This window comes from Triplophysa dalaica, chromosome 15, assembly GCF_015846415.1.
Source record: "Triplophysa dalaica isolate WHDGS20190420 chromosome 15, ASM1584641v1, whole genome shotgun sequence".
NCBI lineage: Eukaryota > Metazoa > Chordata > Actinopteri > Cypriniformes > Nemacheilidae > Triplophysa > Triplophysa dalaica.
The window spans coordinates 20,016,844-20,036,568 of record NC_079556.1 but is presented as its reverse complement, the minus strand read 5'-3'; the positions used below and the strand labels follow the sequence as shown (position 1 = coordinate 20,036,568).

The 19,725-nt window shown below is 38.0% G+C and overlaps 1 protein-coding gene and 1 long non-coding RNA gene across 2 annotated transcripts in view; both read right to left on the bottom strand.

Annotated features, from left to right (window-relative positions):
* Window positions 1–19,725, bottom strand: part of LOC130436438 (uncharacterized) — a 210,278-nt gene that overhangs the window by 57,500 nt on the left and 133,053 nt on the right. The window lies entirely within an intron of this gene.
* On the bottom strand, window positions 11,577–17,725 carry LOC130436443 (uncharacterized). Its single transcript, XR_008909079.1, has 2 exons — window positions 17,637–17,725; window positions 11,577–12,209 (listed from the first exon to the last, which is right to left on the bottom strand). It is a non-coding gene; the product is annotated as an uncharacterized LOC130436443 (long non-coding RNA).

Here is a 19,725-nt window from a genome sequence, read left to right as displayed (position 1 = left end):
GAAGATTATTTACACACACAATATACAGAAATGTTTGGATTTGAATTTGGATTTTTTCTTGAAGTGTAACAACAATGAAATTCGGCCGGGCAAACACATTGGTGTTTGCATCTCTGTTGCCAATAATCGTCTGTTTGTGGGCTCCATTCCCAAGAGCAAAACTAAAGAGCAGATAGTGGAAGAGTTTGCCAAAGTTACCGGTAAGTGTCATTGTCATATCCTGGCTAAACGTACTGGTTGCTAAAGATTGTTCAGTGAATAACTGAATGTGCTCCATCTCAACAGAGGGTTTGAATGATGTCATCCTGTATCATCAGCCTGATGACAAGAAGAAGAATCGAGGCTTCTGTTTCTTAGAGTATGAAGATCACAAAACAGCCGCCCAGGCACGCCGTCGCTTAATGAGTGGCAAGGTGAAGGTCTGGGGGAATGTGGTGACCGTAGAGTGGGCCGACCCCATCGAAGACCCTGACCCTGAGGTCATGGCAAAGGTAGCATGATGCTTGAATTCACCAGTAACGTTTGTGTGCATTTGATTCACAGAAGATTCAGAAACCCTTAAATTACGTACTGTCCAATAATTCTATCGTGGTTTGTTATATTTTTAGGTCAAAGTCCTGTTTGTAAGAAACCTGGCGAGCACAGTATCAGAAGAACATCTGGAGAAAACGTTCTGTCCGTTTGGCAAACTGGAGAGGGTTAAGAAGCTCAAGGATTACGCCTTTATTCATTTCGAGGAGCGTGAAAGTGCGGTTAAGGTGACCGTCTCATCTTGCTCTGAAGATGTTGCTGTTTGATGCACGATTTTGATCAAACTTGTGTTTTTCAATAGGCTTTAGCTGAAATGCACGGGAAGGATCTGGAAGGAGAACAAATCGAAATCGTCTTTGCTAAGCCGCCTGATCAGAAGAGGAAAGAACGGAAGGCCCAGAGACAAGCTGCTAAAACTCAAATGTAAGACCCTTCAGAATGCCTTTTCCAAAAACATAAAAGGAGCGTTTCATCCTGCTCTGTGTCTGTATGTCTGATCACGTCTGTTTGCCGCAGGTATGATGATTACTATTATTACGGGCCGCCACAAGTGCACCCTTCATCACGAGGCAGAGGACGAGGTGTGAGAGCAACTTATTCCTACCCTCAAGACTATTACAGCTACAGGGATTATTACGACTACTACGGCTACGACTATCACAACTACAGAGGAGGCTACGACGATCCGTACTACGGCTATGAGGACTTTCAGTCTCACTTTAGAGGAACGGGCAGCAGAGGATCTCGCGGGCCAACACTGTCTAGGGGCCGGGGCTCCGGCATGGCAAGAGGAAGAGCCGGATACTCTCAGCGCGGAGGTCCGGGATCCGGACGAGGTGGGCGTGGCTCTAGAGGTGGCATCCAACAGCGATGTCGAGTGGTACGTGATGTGTGGGTGGAGCATTCTTGGAGTGTTGGCAGGAGGTTTTAGACTCTTGTAGGTTTAGATCCTCAGATTCTTAAAAAAAACGAAATTCTTTCCCCTTTATCTCTCAACATACATGTTCTGGCGTTTGTTTTTCCCTTTCCCCTTTTTCACATTGCTTACGTATGCAAGGCACCGTGCGGGCGAAACGGACCAAAGGTTTGCACTTTTCCTTCATTTGTCGCAGTCTCATTAATTTTGTCCAGCCTGTCTGACTGAATAAGACTTAAGACAAAATAGTCATTTTGTACTGTGAATCTTAGTAATCTTGAGACTTTTGACAATGAATTGATTCACGTGCTTGCTTTGTTTTAAAGGCTGTTTGAATCACTATAAATTGAATTTTGGAAGTTAATGTCAGGAGTGCCTGTTCACTCCAGATGTAAACTAATGTGACTCCAGTACAGTAGACGGAGCTGATCGACCAGAAGCTCCTCTGTAAACATTCACCTGTCACACACATCAGCAACACAGAACAAGCTTGAGATTAAAGGAATAGTTCACTGGAAAATAAAAATTATCTCAATTCTTCATGCTCATGTCATCTCAGATCCTTCCTTTCTTTAGAAATTAGATATTATTTATTAGAATGATCTTACTCGTTGTATAAACACCATGCACTGTGGTGTGTTCTAACTTATCTGTTTTACCCGTTTGCCCCTGTAAAGCTGCTTTGAAACAATACACATCGTGAAAAGCGCTGTATAAATAAACTTGAATTGAATTGAATCTTTAGTTTAATTTTTGTAGACATTTACACTGTGGCTTCTATATGGGATCCAAAAAGCACAAACATCCATGTCAGCTTAAAAATGTTTTTCCTGAAGGTTTTGATTCGCTTCAGAAGACATTTATTAAGCCACAGAGTCATTGAAATTTCTTTAATGAATTTGAAATAATATGAAACTCATTGATGATTTGATGGCATTTTAATATAAAATGATGTTCAATTGAAGACATCATATATATATCATTCTCAGAATTTTTATATTTGAGTGAACTGCTCAATGTCAATAACACAATCAAAATAACATGATGAGAACCGATAAATTAATGAAATTGCTTATTCTAATTCCAAGACTATTACAGATTTATTGATGTTCAGTTAGGGTTATTGTAAATGTATCATTAATTTTCAATGTAGTATACATTTATATCGACCTAGCAAATGTAATGGTTATTGAAGAAAATAATAATGTAAACCCTAAATATTCTGCTTAAAAATCTGTGCTTATGATGATAAAGTAATAAATGACTGAATGTGATCGGTGTTAACCAACCTTTTTCTTAAAAAAAATTACTTAATCGTAAACAGATTTTTTAGGATTCTAATCTCATCTTGTTGTAGATCCTTGAAGATCTAATGTTGATGTCTGTATTTGTATATATCCTGAATGCTAACATGTGTGTTTTGTTTTGGCAGGGGAAGGGGGTCGAGGCTGGTCCTGACCAGGTAGTATGAAGACTGACTTGTTGTATGGGGTTACACCGGACTCTACAGTGTTTATAAGGTTAAAGTCGACTCAATGGTCCAATGATATTCCAGCTTTTATTGAAGCATATCTCCTATATACTGCCACTTCTGACGAAGCAGAAAAACTCAACAGTCATCATCTTGGACTTGCAGTTCTCACACAAGGAGCGTGTCCATGCCCACATTTTGGAAATTGAAGTTCAGATTCTCAAGAGTCCCATAACATCAAATGTGTTGCACTTTTATTTTACTTTTGTTTTGTTTTTCTCTCCTGGGTTTGAAGTGGCTCGGAGGAGCGTGATGATGCTGATGTATAGTTTTGTCTTGAGAATATCCATGTTAACCTTAAACGTTTGGCTAGAGACCTTCTGCAGGTTTAGGTGTAACCACCTGACGTGGGTGAGTCAGGCATTCCAGAAGCGCGGTTCTTTGAGAACTTGTCTTTTAAGGGTCGGTTAACTACCTCAAGTAGAGAGGATTCAACTACCCTGCCTGTAATGTAAATAGAGACGCTTAAAGCTTAGGAGCAGGGCTTGTTTCTTATGAAATATGCACGAGGGCAGCGGCACTTCATGTAATATAGTCGATCCTCTGCTGCTCCGCCATTGCAGTCAACAGTCAAACTGGACATGCAAGTGAATCTCATGTGATGAGCCGAAACAAACCCTGCTCTTATTCAACTCTTTTTAACTGAAGTAGCCGCCTCAGATGCTTCTTCAGATTCTGTAGTTACTGGGTGTATGATAGTTTGGAATAAAATGTTACTTTTCTATTGGCTTAACATCACAAACGCAGCCGCTGCGTATCTCGAGCCTCGCAGTGTCCGTTTTTCTATGGAACCGGTTCCACTTTCTGAAGAACATTATAGAATTATGTAGGGTTTTTTAATCGATCATGAATTTCATCACGCTCTCGTTGGCCAACAGATGAACTTTGTGTAGAAAAAGGGACACTGCGGCCTGGGTTTATATTTCATATATATAGGCAGCAGGTGAGCGATCCATTGACCCGGTTTTGTAAACAGTTAACTCCCTCTCAATGAAGCCGTAACATTGCAACCTTTTGAAAAGATGTGAGCAGTTTTAATCTATTGTTGGTGGCCAACAATGTTTTTGCATTCCAGCAAATAAATTGTTTTATACTGTAAAATGAGGTGAGTGTAACTTATTTTTGTAATAAAGGTTTTGAATTCTATCTTAAGTGTTTGTACGGTCTTAATCTCGTCTCCTCATAGTTTCATTTCATTACACACACTTGCAGATGGATATATACACAGATGTCTTGTGTAGTAAGCGTGGTACAGGAGTTTTAGTTTAGATAGTTTTCATGGTAAGTGTTATAAAGGTCTACATGAAACAGGATTATGGAAGGGGACATGGGTAGAAGTGCTCTGCGACATCAGATGTTGTCATTGTCATTGAGCTTGTATGTCCTTGTCAAAGCTCCACTCTGTGTAATACAAATATTACACTTGCAGAGTCTTTTTGGAAATAACTTCTACCTCTATCAGAAACGTCATTGCAAGAGTGGGCTGCGGTAACAGACAAAACAGAAACGAAGTACTCCAATAAGAGTTTATATTCAATAAATGTGACCCTGGACAACAAAACCAGTCTTAAGTAGCACAGGAACAATTTTAATAATCGCCAAAAATACAGGGTATGAGTAAAAATTACAGGTTTTTCTTTTATACCCAAAAATCATTAGGGTATTAAGTAGATCATGTTCCACGAAAATATTTTATAAATTTCCTACCGTAAATGTATAAAAACTTTATTTCTGTGAGTGGATGGTCTGCTACAGTGCTTATGATTAAGAAATTCAAAGTCGATTTTCTCAATATTCCCGCCATATATTGTCCTATCCTAATAAACCATATATCAATATAAAGCTGTTTTTTTCAGCCTTCAAATGATGTAAAAATCTCAATTTTAAAAAATGTACACTTAAGACTGGTTTTGTAGGCCAGGGTCACTAATAAGAAATGTATCCGATTGCAAATAATTGACCAAATAATAGTTTTACAAATACACAAATAATTAATTGAAGAAATAATTTTATGATTAATTAAACATACCTTACGAACAATAATTTAAATAATCATTTAAGAAAATAATTGACCAAATAATAAAACATTTTTGCAGAAAACGAGTAATATAACAATTAATTGAACAAATTACAAATAATTAATTTTAACAAATTACTTAACAAATAATTAAATTTAATAATATTTTTGCAACTGAATTGTGAATATACTGAATCATTAAATCACACCAATATCAATATTTATGAATTTGTTAACCGTTCCATGACTTATATTTTAAATATATCCACACATCACACCCCGACTGGTTTCAAACAGGAATTTTTAAATAATGCCTTATTGTCAAATTAATTTACGTACCCCATTTTCTAAATTGTATATTTGTGTCAGGGTCCGAGGGTTTCAGAAGTAAAACTCTGCATCACAAATGAATTGTTAATGTTGAGTGAATGCTCTCCACACATAGTGAACTTCACTCAAATACTTCTGCTTCAAAACCCATTAAAAACACTGTACCGTCTGAAATATCTGTTATTGCTCGAAGTAAATGGAGGTCGTCTGACTGACTGGAGTTTTGCATCTGAACGGTGGTGTCCAAAACCATATTGGAATAGTGCAATAATGAACAAAAACAAATGTACACTCATCGAAATCATTCATCCACTGTGAGGCTGGTGATGAATAAATTCCCTCATGTCGACAGATGATGGCACTCACAGCTTTCTAAGACATTATCAACAGTAACCATAAAACTTCAGCAGTATAGGCCTGACACTTTTCCATCTGTTCGGGAAAATTCAACTATTAAGAGATATTACAAGCCTGCAGATTTTATACGTACCCTGTAAATACATAGAAGGAGGGAATATTAACAGATTAATTACAGAGAAAAATGTTGCAATAGTTTTTATTTGACTTGCCCTAAACAGATTATCAAACTAAATTAGCTGCACTTTGCTTTCATGATATTATTATACAGTACAGGTACGTTTAAAAAAAATTGAATATCGTGAAAAAGGTCCATATTTTTTGTCAGAAAGTGAAACCCATATAATATATAGATTCATAACACATAAAGTGAAATATTTCAAGCCTTTATTTATTGAAATTTTGATGATTATGGCGTACAGACATGGGCGTAGTTTATGGGGGGGATGCGTGGGAGGTAACCCCCCAATATTCAAATGCATCAGTTACAACCCCTCCAATATTTCAACTTGAAAATCACAGTAGATCAAATGAAAAATATGTAGAATTAGTTTATTTTGTTACAATAATTTTGTTCCTAATCAAATATTAGTTTGTCATAATAAATTAGACAAAAAATACTCCCCCTAAATTGAACCGATTGGTAACGCCCAACCAATGAGTCGCACTTTCACCAAAACAACGCGAGTGGTGTTTAAATGGAGAGCACACGGGTAACTTAACGTACGCCAAAAATGAAGAGAAGCGCTGCACAGCGGACTATATATAACTGCTGGTCAGAGAGGGATGCAAAAAAATAAAGCATTTACTGAGAATGAGGTATGAGAATATTGTGTAATAATAGTACACACCATATATGTTAGCTAGCTAATCCATTGCAATGTATTTATATATAACTATCAGTATAACAAGTTACCAAAGCAGCCATCTGTTTTGCTAGTTTATTTTTCAATAGTGTCTGTAATTATCAATGACAAAAGCATTCACATTGATGTCTGTTTTCTTCCTAAAATAATCTGATTTTTGAACGAATTGGATGAATGAATAATTTAAGTGGTTTACTCTTTAAAACAGTGAATCGCTGCCGCCTACTGGCGCTTTCAATACTTCATTTATTTCTTTTTATAATCTCTTCTATGTTAGAATTTATGAATGAGGATTATACACGAATTTCATAACGTTATGAGGTGTATAATCTCTTAACAAGTTTTTTTTAACATATTTGAGGTAAATATAGCAGCAGGGTAGAAAAGTCACAGTATTTTGAGCTTTCATTTAACCTGTGTAATTATAATCACTGTTCTGTTCCTTTGAGGAAGTGGTGTATCTAAATTTCACGTTTACAGTCGTTCAAGAGCCGATGTGTTTCCCTTTAAAAAAAAAAGCATTTAGGTGGAATGTAAAAATCTTAAAATAAATGTCTAAATGTTGTCTCTTTCATATTTGTTTATGTTGAATTTGTAATCAGTTAAAGTATATAGATGGATGGATTGATCTATGGATGGATGGATGGATATAGAAATAAATTATCCAATGACAATACACATTAAAAAATTAAAATAAAATAACAGGCAGCATACAACCCCAGAAAGCACACGTACGTCTGCAAGATGTCTGTTAAAGATCACTTCATCTGGAAAGGATCTGCTGTTAACTAAGATCTGATAGACATCTATAAGATGTCAGTTTACATACATTCTAAATCATTACATATTAAAGACATCTTCTAACAGGAAACGTCCTATAGACGTATTGCAGATGAGCAAACACTCTAAAAAATACGTCTTCCAGATGTAAACACACACATCAAATAGACGTCTCCGTGATGCTTGTGTGCTATGTGGGACGTTCAACCCCCCCAATGTTCAAACCAAACCTACGCCCTTGCACATGTCGACAGATGATGGCGCTCACAGCTTTCTTAGACAGTATCAACAGTAACCATAGATCTGCAGCATAGGCCTGTCACTTTCCCATCTGTTCAGTTAAATTCAACTATAAAGAGATATTACAAGCCTGCAGATTTTATACCTACCCTGTATATACATAGTGGGGGGAATATTAACAGATTAATAACAGAAAAAAATGTTGCAATAGTTTTTATTTTACTTGCCCTAAACAGATTACCAAACTAAATTAGCTGCACTTTGCTTTCATGATATTATTATACAGTACTACAGATACATCTAAAAAAATAGAATATTGTGAAAAAGATCCATATTTTTTGTCACTCATTTTAGAAAGTGAAACCCATATATTATATAGATTCATAACATATAAAGTGAAATATTTCAAGCCTTCATTTATTGAAATTTTAATAATTATGGCGTACAGATAATGAACCCAAAATTCAGTGTCTCAGAAAATTGGAATGTGCACAAGATCAATAAAAAACGTGAAATGTCTGGATTCTTTAAAGTATGTTCATTTCTATGCACTCAATATTTGGTTGGACCTCCTTTTGCATGAATTACTGCATCAACCTGGACTTCCATTACACCTGAGCAGTGCCACAGGCTGAATGCCTCCATGACACGCCACATTTGAAAATATTTTCAAGTGGACATTTCAGTGTTTGAAGTCTTTTTATCGCCACTTTTCCCAGTGAAGAATTAAAGGTGGAATATGTATCATGAGTAATGATTCAGAGCTGTTAAACAGCTTTATTAAACATCTGCCAATGATCTTTTTTTCACCAGTGTACCTGAGGCACATATTATATACCAACAGAAATGCTGTTAAGTCATTAACTCATGGCTTCACTTTCTTTGGTCACAGGCTGCATGGGAACAATATGATCTTGTGAACAACAACTGAAAGCAGCCAAAGAAGCATCTTGAATCTCTTTCAATCTTATTCTGGAGTGTTAAACACACACTAACTGTATGTTTCATGCTTTTATCGATTATAGAAATAAATGTTTTTTTACACTCTTTAATGAGAATGAATAGATTATTTGAAAGACTGTGTGCATATGTGTTTCTCAAACTATGTGTGTTTGTCTAAATATTCTTTGTATAAACGCTGATGAGTTTGAGTTTTTGGCCTGAAGTGTGAAAACAGATTATTCTGAAGGGCAGATGCTGTAATTCTCATGAGGAAGATCCTCGTGCAGATCCTTCAGACTATATGAACCGAACACATCATTGACATGTTGAGACTCTTGGTCTGTATGAGCTTTGATTTTTTTATGTTGGGGCAAAAACTTCTATTGATGTCATCCTTGTTTTTTTATTAACATTCTTTTAAACATCTTCTGTAACCTATAATCATCACTACAATCAATGACAATTTGATCATTTTAAAACTTGTAATGGTTTCTGGACATTGTTGCTTGACGTACTCTTTTTACTACTTACTAAAGAGAGCTGTGAGCTTATTTTATGTCTTTCTTCACTGACATCAGATAGTCAGACCTCAGAGACAGTCTTAATAGAACGGCTGTGTTCATACACCTTGGCTCAGAACTTTATTCAAGTAGCATTTGTCAAAATACAGCTTAGTTGTATTTATTAAACCATTTCAAAGTGTCGTGTTTGGCAGCAGTCACACATGAGTATTGTCAATTATTCAGGGGTCTTATAGAGTAAATAGCTTTTCATGTTGCTAGTACTCATACATATTTAAGACAAATTGTTTGTCTCTAACAAAAAATAAAAAGATTTTAAAAATGGTACATTAATGCCCTGTAAATGTGTTCAGTGTTCTGAACCCGTTGCGTGTTAATTCTTAATATTATCCAAATTAACTCCTTTAAATTTATATGACCCTGTCTGTGAAATCCATGGTTAAGTATCTATAATTTAATGCAACGTTTTTCCCATTGACTTATCTATGAAATATTGCAATATTAAATAGTCTTATCAGGACCAAGGTGAAACCAGGACGTGTTGTTCTGAGCGCTGACCACTAGGCCATGGTAAGTGAGAAATTGAAAAAGTCTTTAATCAGTGTTTCACAAAAAATACAAAGAATTCCTGGCTTAATCACAGAACTCCATTAATAATAGTTCCAAACAAGCAGGTAAGTATCTTTGCCAAAAATTCTAGAAGGCAATCCAAAACCATAAATAAAAATCAGAACAAAAGTCTGCTTAACCATAGGAAGATCAAGACTGAGCAAAGAGACAAGTGAATGTTGGGCTAACATACACACAAACTGAAGCTCAGGTGATCTCAACGTCCCATAAAGAACCAGCTGTCAAAGGGATGCTGTGGGAGCTCTGGTAGTAAAGGTTCAAAGAAGCTTTATTGGCATGATCAAACAAATGTTACATTGCCAAAGCAAATATAAACATTCTGCACAAATACAGATTAAGAAGAAAATAAAAGTATATGAGAATAACTGTTGAAAAACAGTATTTGCTGGGTTAGCTATGTATTGATGCTGGTTTGACCTTCTTAAACCAGCTACGGACCATCTTAAACCAGCATGTGACCATCATAGACCATCTTAAACAGCTATTGACCAGCACATGACCAGCTAAGGACCATTTAAAGCAGGACATGTCCATCTTATACCAGAACAAACCAGCACCCAAACATACCAAAACGAGAAAATGCTGTTTTTCTTCAACAGGGCTTTATATACATATCAATATAAACAGAAAAAGAAAAAGAGCAAAGTATTGATGAAATTACTGAGGGTGACAGGATTCTGTTATGTTGTGTCAGTTTGTGTGTGTTGTGTCAGTGTCACACAGTGTGGACACAGTCGCTCTTCTCTTGGTGTCCATGTCTGTCTGTGTCTGCTTGTCTCTACCATGACCTTGTGATCACTGAGTCTGTACACGGTCAAGACTTTTCTTAGTTTATGGTCTGATACGGTTGTGAGGTTTTCTGCCAGTTTATATTCTCTGTTTCATGACAGATTACATTTATATGTACTTTGCTGAGCTGTTGTTTCTGTTCAGTGTTTGAGATATTTCTCTTTTTGTGTTTTTATCATTTGGTTTAGTCTGGCTAGGGTTTGGTTGGGCATGTTTTGGGTTTTAGTGTCAGTGTTGAGATCAGTTGAAGGGTTCAGCTCTTGATTGCTAAAGGCTTTGTGATGGAGTGTCTCTTTATCACTGTTCTTAAGGTGACTGGAGAATGTTACAGCTCTTTTTGTATTTAAATTCTGAATAAATTTAAATTTCTAATTCTGCTCTGCAGGTGTTGTTTGGAGTCTTTCGCTGCTCCCGTAGAATGTTTTTACACATTTCTGTTAGAAGAGTCTCTATTGGGTGTTTGTCCCATTGGTGAGCTCTTGGTTGGTGAGAGGGCCCTAAACCCGACTCTGTGTGTGTCCTGACTGAGGACTATCACTGGATCTGCATTGTCTTACTTTCACACCCTCCTGCACTCCTACACCCCATCAAGATCACTGCGTTCAGCAAACCAGTCTTGTATTGCCTTCTCATAAGGACAGTAAATGGCATTCTGCTTCACAACTCCTTCCTGGTGGAACATTCTTCATAACTCTGACCGGTCAACCACATCTCTCACAACATTCAAAAACTCTTCTGTGAATACCTGACAGACAAAATAAAAAAACCTAACCTAACCCTTTCTCTCAACAGGTAGTGGTCTAGCTTTAGTTGAAACCAGTAACATTGTATTGGCACCTAATGTATTATGGCTCCTGTATGATATATCACTTGTTGCTCCATAACTCTTTGTAAGTCGCTTTGAATAAAAGCGTCTGCTAAATGACTAAATGTAAATGTTTTAGACTTTAACCTATTATTTTCTCTTTCATATTCTCTGGGGGTATGTGTCTCTCTCCTCCATTTCTGTGTCTGAATCAATCAATGTATTTTTTAAAAACAACAAACATGTTCTGTGTTAGGCTTTTCCCATTAATTTCCTATTGCCTGTCATTTTTGACCAAACACACAGTAGAAGATTCAGTCATTGATTTTTTTTAGGATTCGTTTTTATTCCAAAACAATGTGTAAAATGGTCAAATGAGCCAAACAGCATAAAATAAAGAACATCTTTCTTTGACTTTCTTCTTTCATGTTACACTAAAGCAATCTAAGAGAAAAGTGAAGCAGGTTTGCTATTACATGTCGGCAAAAAATTCTGATAAATTTAATTAAAATGAAGATTACAGTTTTAGGTTAAACTATCTTTTCCACTGTTAAAATGTACTCAGTATCATTAAGATATGGTAACATGATGAGATCACGTGAATCTTAATAAGGAACACAACACACCATCACAACAACTGAACAACAACTGCCAACACATAGCAAACAGTGACACTAAAACACAAAATGTATCAAATGTACACAAGTATTTACATTATATTATATGTTCTGTATCAAATGTAATATACGTGTGTTTTTCTTCAAATAAATGAAACCTGCATCTGTTACAGGCAGGTAAATACACAGACTAGAACAATATTTATTATTTACATCAGTCATATTGTTCACCCCAGGCAAGAATAGAAGTGTGACACAATAAATATTGGAGGTTATGTGTATTCCTTATATTTTCAGTCTGTGCTCTGCCCAGCGTCTGCTTGATTTTTTGTTTGATCTGTAGGGACAAAAGTAAACAAAATGTCAATTGATCTTTATATACCATAGCATTCACTGATGTAGACATATTTTCCTTATTCACATTATTTTATTGAGAAAATAAATGTAAAACTGTATGCATCGCCAATATGATAAAAAAATAGCTGTACAAAAACAAATTTATGCAAGTGTGGTATTAGTATCCTAATTTAAACAGAATAGAGAATGAGGAAGTAAACCTTTAGTCTATTCAGAAATATATTTAAAATCACACTTAAGTAAAGGCCTTCTTAACTGAAAGATACTGAAATAAACAATAAACAACAATAAAGATCTGGCAAATTATTTAACTGTGGACATTGGGCTTTGTTTTTCCTGTGTGCACCAAATCTTGTGTTACAAAATATTTTTCATTTCATATGGCCATAGACCCCAATCCTAGTTGAAATTCTGTATGGCAGATTAATATGGTGGAGTTTGTTATTACATTGAGAGCAGAAGAAGTGTTTCTTGAACACCTACACAACCTGCGGTGATGGAGGTGCAGTTTTCCTTTATTATTCTTAAATGCTTTCTGACCCCAAAATTCTACTGATTACTGCAATTTTCCATCTGTGGTCTGTGAAGAGTTTTTTGCCACTCAAATTCATCTCCTCGCTGTGGATTGAAACAATATAGACACACATCCTGTTTCAAGCAGATTTACAGCATCTCCAGTCCATTAAAACTTCTTGATCATTGCTCTGATGTTGGAAATGAGATTGTTTTAATTATTTCCTTAAAGCCATTTTGTATTTTGCTGCACATCAGAACGATTCTTTGATTTTATCCATTGTGATGAATGATTAATGGGGTTTGGGCTATGTGTTACTATTCTCGTGTGCGAGTCATGACTGGACAACATTATGTTTCTAGTCACCTTGGTGTGCATAGAAATTGTAAATATAAATTTGAATATAGACTACTTGAAAGATATTTTACTCTTTATTTTAATAATTGTGGCCAGGGTGTATTAGAGAAAAACATTTATTTATATTGTGAAATACCCCCCACTTCAAATTGCTTTACTTTCATGAATAGTTGGAATTCTGAAGATTTTTTAAATAAAAGACCAAATGGAGAAACTGGGCTGGATTGTGTCCACCCTGTTATTCAGGTATATATTTTTTGAACTATCCACTTGTAATATTTTGAGCTTTTCTTCACAACTTTAGTGTTCATTGATAAACTGTCTGTGAAATTCATCTTAAATTGCACTCAGTAGCAGATGTTACTATAAAAAGCCTAGACTTAACTGTTTACTTTTAAAGAAAACCCCATTATGTGAAACGTCTTGGTTACGTCTGTAACCTCAGTTCCCTGATGAAGGGAATGAGACGTTGTGTCGAGCCGACAGATGGGGTTTCGCCCTTGAGAACCTATCAACTCTTACAACTATAGTAGAGGCCAATGAAATTTGGCGAAATGAAATTTGCATGCCGGCCTGCGCCCCCAGATATCCGGTATAAAAGGAAGATGACGTGCAGCATTCATTTACCTCTTGGAGATCGCATGGAAGGTGTGGACTGAATAGTTTACTGTGAGGTGGAGGTGCACCTGGGGAACGTCATGGGTTACCAGGAGTGGGAACCAACTCATGAGAATACATCAGACGTTACAGCCCTCGGAGGGGGTGTTACAGACGTCCGGTAGCACTAGGTCCGGTAAGTGTTTTCTGTGATAGTTCATATGTTCTCCCGGCCTAAGGGGGAAGGCTGCTCTGCCCAGCCCACCCCCCAGGGAATGCTTGCTTAGTGATGCATGGAATGCCTGTTCTTAACCAGTGGTTGGGTAAGAAGGGAGGTGGATGGGATACCTGTTCTTAGCCATGTGGTTGGGTAAGAAGAGAGGTAGATAGCACACTGACCCAGCCTGCTTGACGGTGGGAATGTGATTTTGGAGGCATATGCCCTGCCGGATGCCAGTCCTACATGTTGCCACGCAGGATGTGGGCTGACACCGGGTTTACACAAAGGTCGTAAAACCTTGCGAAGGCATTGGGTGCAGCCCAACCCGCAGCTCTACAAATGACTGACAGAGAGGCGCCTCTGCTTGTAATCGGTATGCTGCCGTGGCGGCATCCGCAATCCAGTGCGCCAGTCTCTGTTTTGAGACAGCTTTCCCCTACTGCTGTCCTCCAAAACAGACAAAGAGCTGGTCAGAGCTGAAGCTCTGCGTGCGGTCCAAATAGAGGCGCAGTGTGCGTTCATGACACAACATGGATAGGGTTGGGTCTTCCTCCCCACTGGAGAGCGCCTGCAAGTTCACAACTTGGTCCCGGAAGGGAGTCGTGGGAACTTTGGGCACGTATCCGGAATTCAAGGCAATCCGGGGACACAGAGAATGCGAGGAAGCGAGCGCCATCAGGAGGGCCGTCTTACTCGAAAGGGGAGGAATATCGGAACCTCCGAGGGTCTCTAGGGGGGCCCAGAGAGGCCCGCCAGGACCACATTAAGGTCCCAAGAGGGTATGGAGCAGGCGTCTGGAGAGTTGAATCGCGTAGCTAATACAGATTGTATCCCGCAGCCACCATGGCGGTTTGGTAAACTATTGTCAAGGCATTACGTCTTGGCTAGGGGTACGATCTGCTTCATCCACCTCCAGGAAGGTGGTAGGATGGCTGGCAGTGCGGATCCCTCGTCCCCCAGAGAGAGAGGAAATTTTGAGAAGTGGGCTGTTGGGACAGGGCAGGACCGTCCCGAATCGACCAACCAGCGATGGAATGGCTTGGGTCAGGCCCGAAGATATTCTCAATCTCCCTGAGGTCTTCCCATGAGGGCCGCTTCTGCCTCCGCCGCGGCTGCTGACGGGGTGGTGGTCTCCTGGGCTGCCTGGAAGCACATAATGCACGAGATCTCAACGGTAGGAGGACGGCCGAGGAGGATATGCTTGATAGCCTCTGTCTCTGCTTCTTTATTGTCGAGGAACTGCTGCTCGACAGAATCACCCAACAGCCCCCTTGCAGTCGGTGCGTCGAGAAAGCGGACATTCTAAGTGTCTCATCTGTGCAAGGTTTGAACTCTTTGAAAGTGAAGATTTGTCCCTTTCTGGCCTAGCCTGATGCTCCTCGGGGTGCTCTGGATGGATTTGACACGTGCAGGAGACAGTTGAAACCCTGAGATAGGATGTATTCTAAATAGGGGAAAGAATGTTCTTTTCGACGTCGATTCTCAACCCGAGAGCATTGAGATGAGCTAGGACGACATCCCAATGTCAAAGCACTAGCTCTGCAGACAGATCTTAAATCAGCCAGTCGTCTTTGAGATGAGCTAGGACGACATCCCAATGTCGAAGCGCTAGCTCTGCAGACAGATCTTAAATCAGCCAGTCGTCTTTGTAATTCAAAATGCGGATACACCGGAGTCGCAGACGAGCCAGAGCTGCATTCATGCATTTTGTGTATGTGCGGGGTGACAAGGCTAGGCCGAATGGAAGAACCCGATACTGGTAGGCTTCGCCCCGAAAGCAAACCTCAGGAATCTTCGGTGTTGTGGCAGGATCTCTATGTGACAGTATGCGTCTTTGAGATCGATTGTCACGAACCAGTCTTGGCACTGTATTTGAGCTCAATCATCTTGATTGTCAACGTTTTGAATTTGAGTGTTACCAGTAAGCGGTTCAATCCGCGAAGATCTAGAATTGGACGCAAACCCCCATCCTTCTTGGGAACTAGAAAATACCAGCTGTAGTAGCCGGACTCTCTGTCTGATAGGGGAACAAGTTATATGGCCCCTTTGTCCAGCAGAGCTTGTTATTCTTATTCTGTTCTATGCCAAATGATGTGCTCGTTCTGGTTGCACAGACGTGGAGACCACGCCGTTGAAACGCTGAAGGCGATATGCAAATTGAATCCTGTAGCCCTTGGCTGCAGTCCATTCTACCATGCAGAGATAGCTGGCAGTAGTTTCCACGCTGCCAGCTTCTCTGGTAGGGGTATCAATGTCAACACTTCGTCTTGTTAGGGGGGATGCCAGACATAAGGCGTCCTGTAGTGTGGCAAGAGATGACCGAATATTTAGCATTTTTGAGACCGCTAATCCCCAAAACGCTGGTAGCGGAGGAGATTGCAAACGGCCCTGTGAGGGAGCCGAAGAGCAGCCTCTAATTTCTCTTGGAATTTTTAGCACCTCTCTCTGGGGGGGCACACCCCCACATTCCCGGGCACACATATCTCCCGTGGTGGCCTGAGGGGCGCGTTGGGTCGGTCCCCTGCTTCTGCTAGGGGGGAGGCACGATTCGCCACACTTTCCCTGATGGCCTTACGCCTCAAGTAGACCGATCCCACCCGAGACCGTGTGCCTGGTTGGGACTGGATCGTGGTGGGGAAGATACCTCACGAATTCTTCCTCGAGGCTTCCTGCCTCCCAGAACCTGGTGACCACGGTGTTAACCGCATTACCAAACAGTCCAGAAGGCGAGATCAGGGCATCAGGGAGGAACAGCCGTTCCAGAGGAAACTCTCACAAGGAGGCACACATCTCCGCTCTGAATTTGACATAACTTATTTAATTAACTCGTCTTAAATATACGTATAAAAGGCTGTATGACGGTAGTGCTTGGACACTTTATATATCGCTATATATAGACTTATTTGGTAAACTCCTTAGTTTAACTCTTTAGTTATCTCCTTTTTTTGAAATAACGCAAATTAAACATGCACATACAAAGCGGTCCTTGAAGACAAAAACCTGAAGACACGTTTGCGCCACGCGTATTTATAACCTGCAGGTACTGTTGTAATTAGCCACGTGACCTTCCAAGGATATTTACAGCCAAACAAATTTGCCTTGTTTGACAAACGTGCTTCACAACCGGTCGAAAAAAGACTGTTCTCCAAAAGCATTTGAAATGCAGCATCGAGTGTAGCTTTTGATAGGAAACTAGGCTTTTTAAAGAAACCCCCAATATGTCAAAAAATGTATAAGGGTCAATGACGTGACATGTATTTTTTGTGTCCAAATTCATTATTTTCCTAAAAAGAATTTGAATAAATACATGTCATATATCAAATGGATCTACAATATGTCCTTTATAAGAAACCCTTTTCATTTTATTGAAATTCAATAGATTTTTTGAGTTTTGGTGTTTGAAAGACCAAAAATGTCAGGTGGTGCGACCGTCCGAACATACAAACAGAGAACAAAACTGAGAAATAAATGTTAATTTTCTCAATAAAATTCTTAATAAAATATTTTGGCATGATTTTATGTTAAATTTCTTATATATGAGGGGAAAAATACTCTATATTATTTTAAATTAATATATGGTCGCACCACCTGACATTTTCTTATTTGTCATTGACCCATAAACCGATAAGTTGTCAAAAAATGGAAAGATAAAATATAATTTCTGTTATAATGAAGTGTGTTAGATGCATAAACCATATATAGTGGTACTCTGGTCTCACCTTCACTCTCATCCTTAGCATCTTCTTTATGATCATCAACAGTGTGATCTTGTGATAGGACCGCTTCTTCTCTCTCTGTCACTGTTCCTGGAACAGAGTATTTCATTTGTTTTATCAGTTTCGAGTTCACATCACAAACTATCCACTTGTAATATTTTGAGCTTTTTTACCAATTTTAGTTCATATTGATAAACTGTCTGTAAAAATTGATTTAAAATTGCATTCAGGAGCAGATGTTACTATGAAAGTAAACAGTGAAGTCTAGGCTTTTTAAAGAAACCCCCATTATGTGAAATGATTTATAAATCGATAAGTTGTCATAAAAATGGAAAAGACAAAATGAAAATGTCATTTCTGTTATAATAAAGTGTGTTAGATGCATAAACCATATATAGTGGTACTCTGATCTCACCTTCACTCTCATCCTTAGCATCTTCTTTATGATCATCAACAGTGTGATCTTGTGCTAGGACCGCTTCTTCTCTCTGTGTCACTGTTCCTGGAACAGAGTATTTCATTTGTTTTATCAGTTTCGAGTTCACATCACAAACTATCCACTTGTAATATTTTGAGCTTTTTTACCAATTTTAGTTCATATTGATAAACTGTCTGTAAAAATTGATTTAAAATTGCATTCAGGAGCAGATGTTACTATGAAAGTAAACAGTGAAGTCTAGGCTTTTTAAAGAAACCCCCATTATGTGAAATGATTTATAAATCGATAAGTTGTCATAAAAATGGAAAAGACAAAATGAAAATGTCATTTCTGTTATAATAAAGTGTGTTAGATGCATAAACCATATATAGTGGTACTCTGGTCTCACCTTCACTCTCATCCTTAGAATCTTCTTTATGATCATCAACAGTGTGATCTTGTGATAGGACCGCTTCTTCTCCCTGTGTCACTGTTCCTGGAACAGAGTATTTCATTTGTTTTATCAGTTTCGAGATCACATAACAATCTATACACTTGTAATATTTTGAGCTTTTTTCCCAATTTTGATTTATATAAACTATACTGTGCACTGTGAACTGTGCATTCACAACCTGAGCACTGTGCTGCTTTACATCAACTGCACTTTTATTTCCAATTTATTTTTATTTTGCTCTTATTATGTTTATATAAACACTCACGTTTTTAATAAATTTTATTGCTGTTTTATTGTTTCTTAAAATCTAAAGTTTTTGTGTTCTTAAATCATTTGAGTTTTAAAGGCACGTTTTATTTCTTTCTGTCAATCATTTTATGTAAAAAACTTTGAATTGCACTTGTGTATGAAATGTGCTATATAAATAAACTTGTCTTGCCTAAACTGTCTGTGAAATTGATTTAAAATTGCATTCAGGAGCAGATGTTACTATGAAAGTAAACAGTGAAGTCTAGGCTTTTTAAAGAAACCCCCATTATATGAAGTGATTTATAAATCGATATGTTGTCAATAAAATAGAAAAGACAAAATGAAAATGTCATTTCTGTTATAATAAAGTGTGTTAGATGCATAAACCATATATAGTGGTACTCTGGTCTCACCTTCACTCTCATCCTTAGAATCTTCTTTATGATCATCAACAGTGTGATCTTGTGATAGGACCGCTTCTTCTCTCTCTGTCACTGTTCCTGGAACAGAGTATTTCATTTGTTTTATCAGTTTCGAGTTCACATAACAAACTATACACTTGTAATATTTTGAGCTTTTTTCCCAATTTTGATTTATATTGATAAACTGTCTGTGAAATTGATTTAAAATTGCACTCAGGAGCAGATGTTACTATGAAAGTAAACAGTGAAGTCTAGGCTTTTTAAAGAAATCCCCATTATGTGAAATGACTAATAAATCGATAAGTTGTCAAAAAAATGGAAAAGACAAAATGAAAATGTCATTTCTGTTATAATAAAGTGTGTTAGATGCATAAACCATATATAGTGGTACTCTGGTCTCACCTTCACTCTCATCCTTAGCATCTTCTTTATGATCATCAACAGTGTGATCTTGTGATAGGACCGCTTCTTCTCTCTGTGTCACTGTTCCTGAAACAGAGTATTTCATTTGTTTTATCAGTTTCGAGTTCACATAACAATCTATACGCT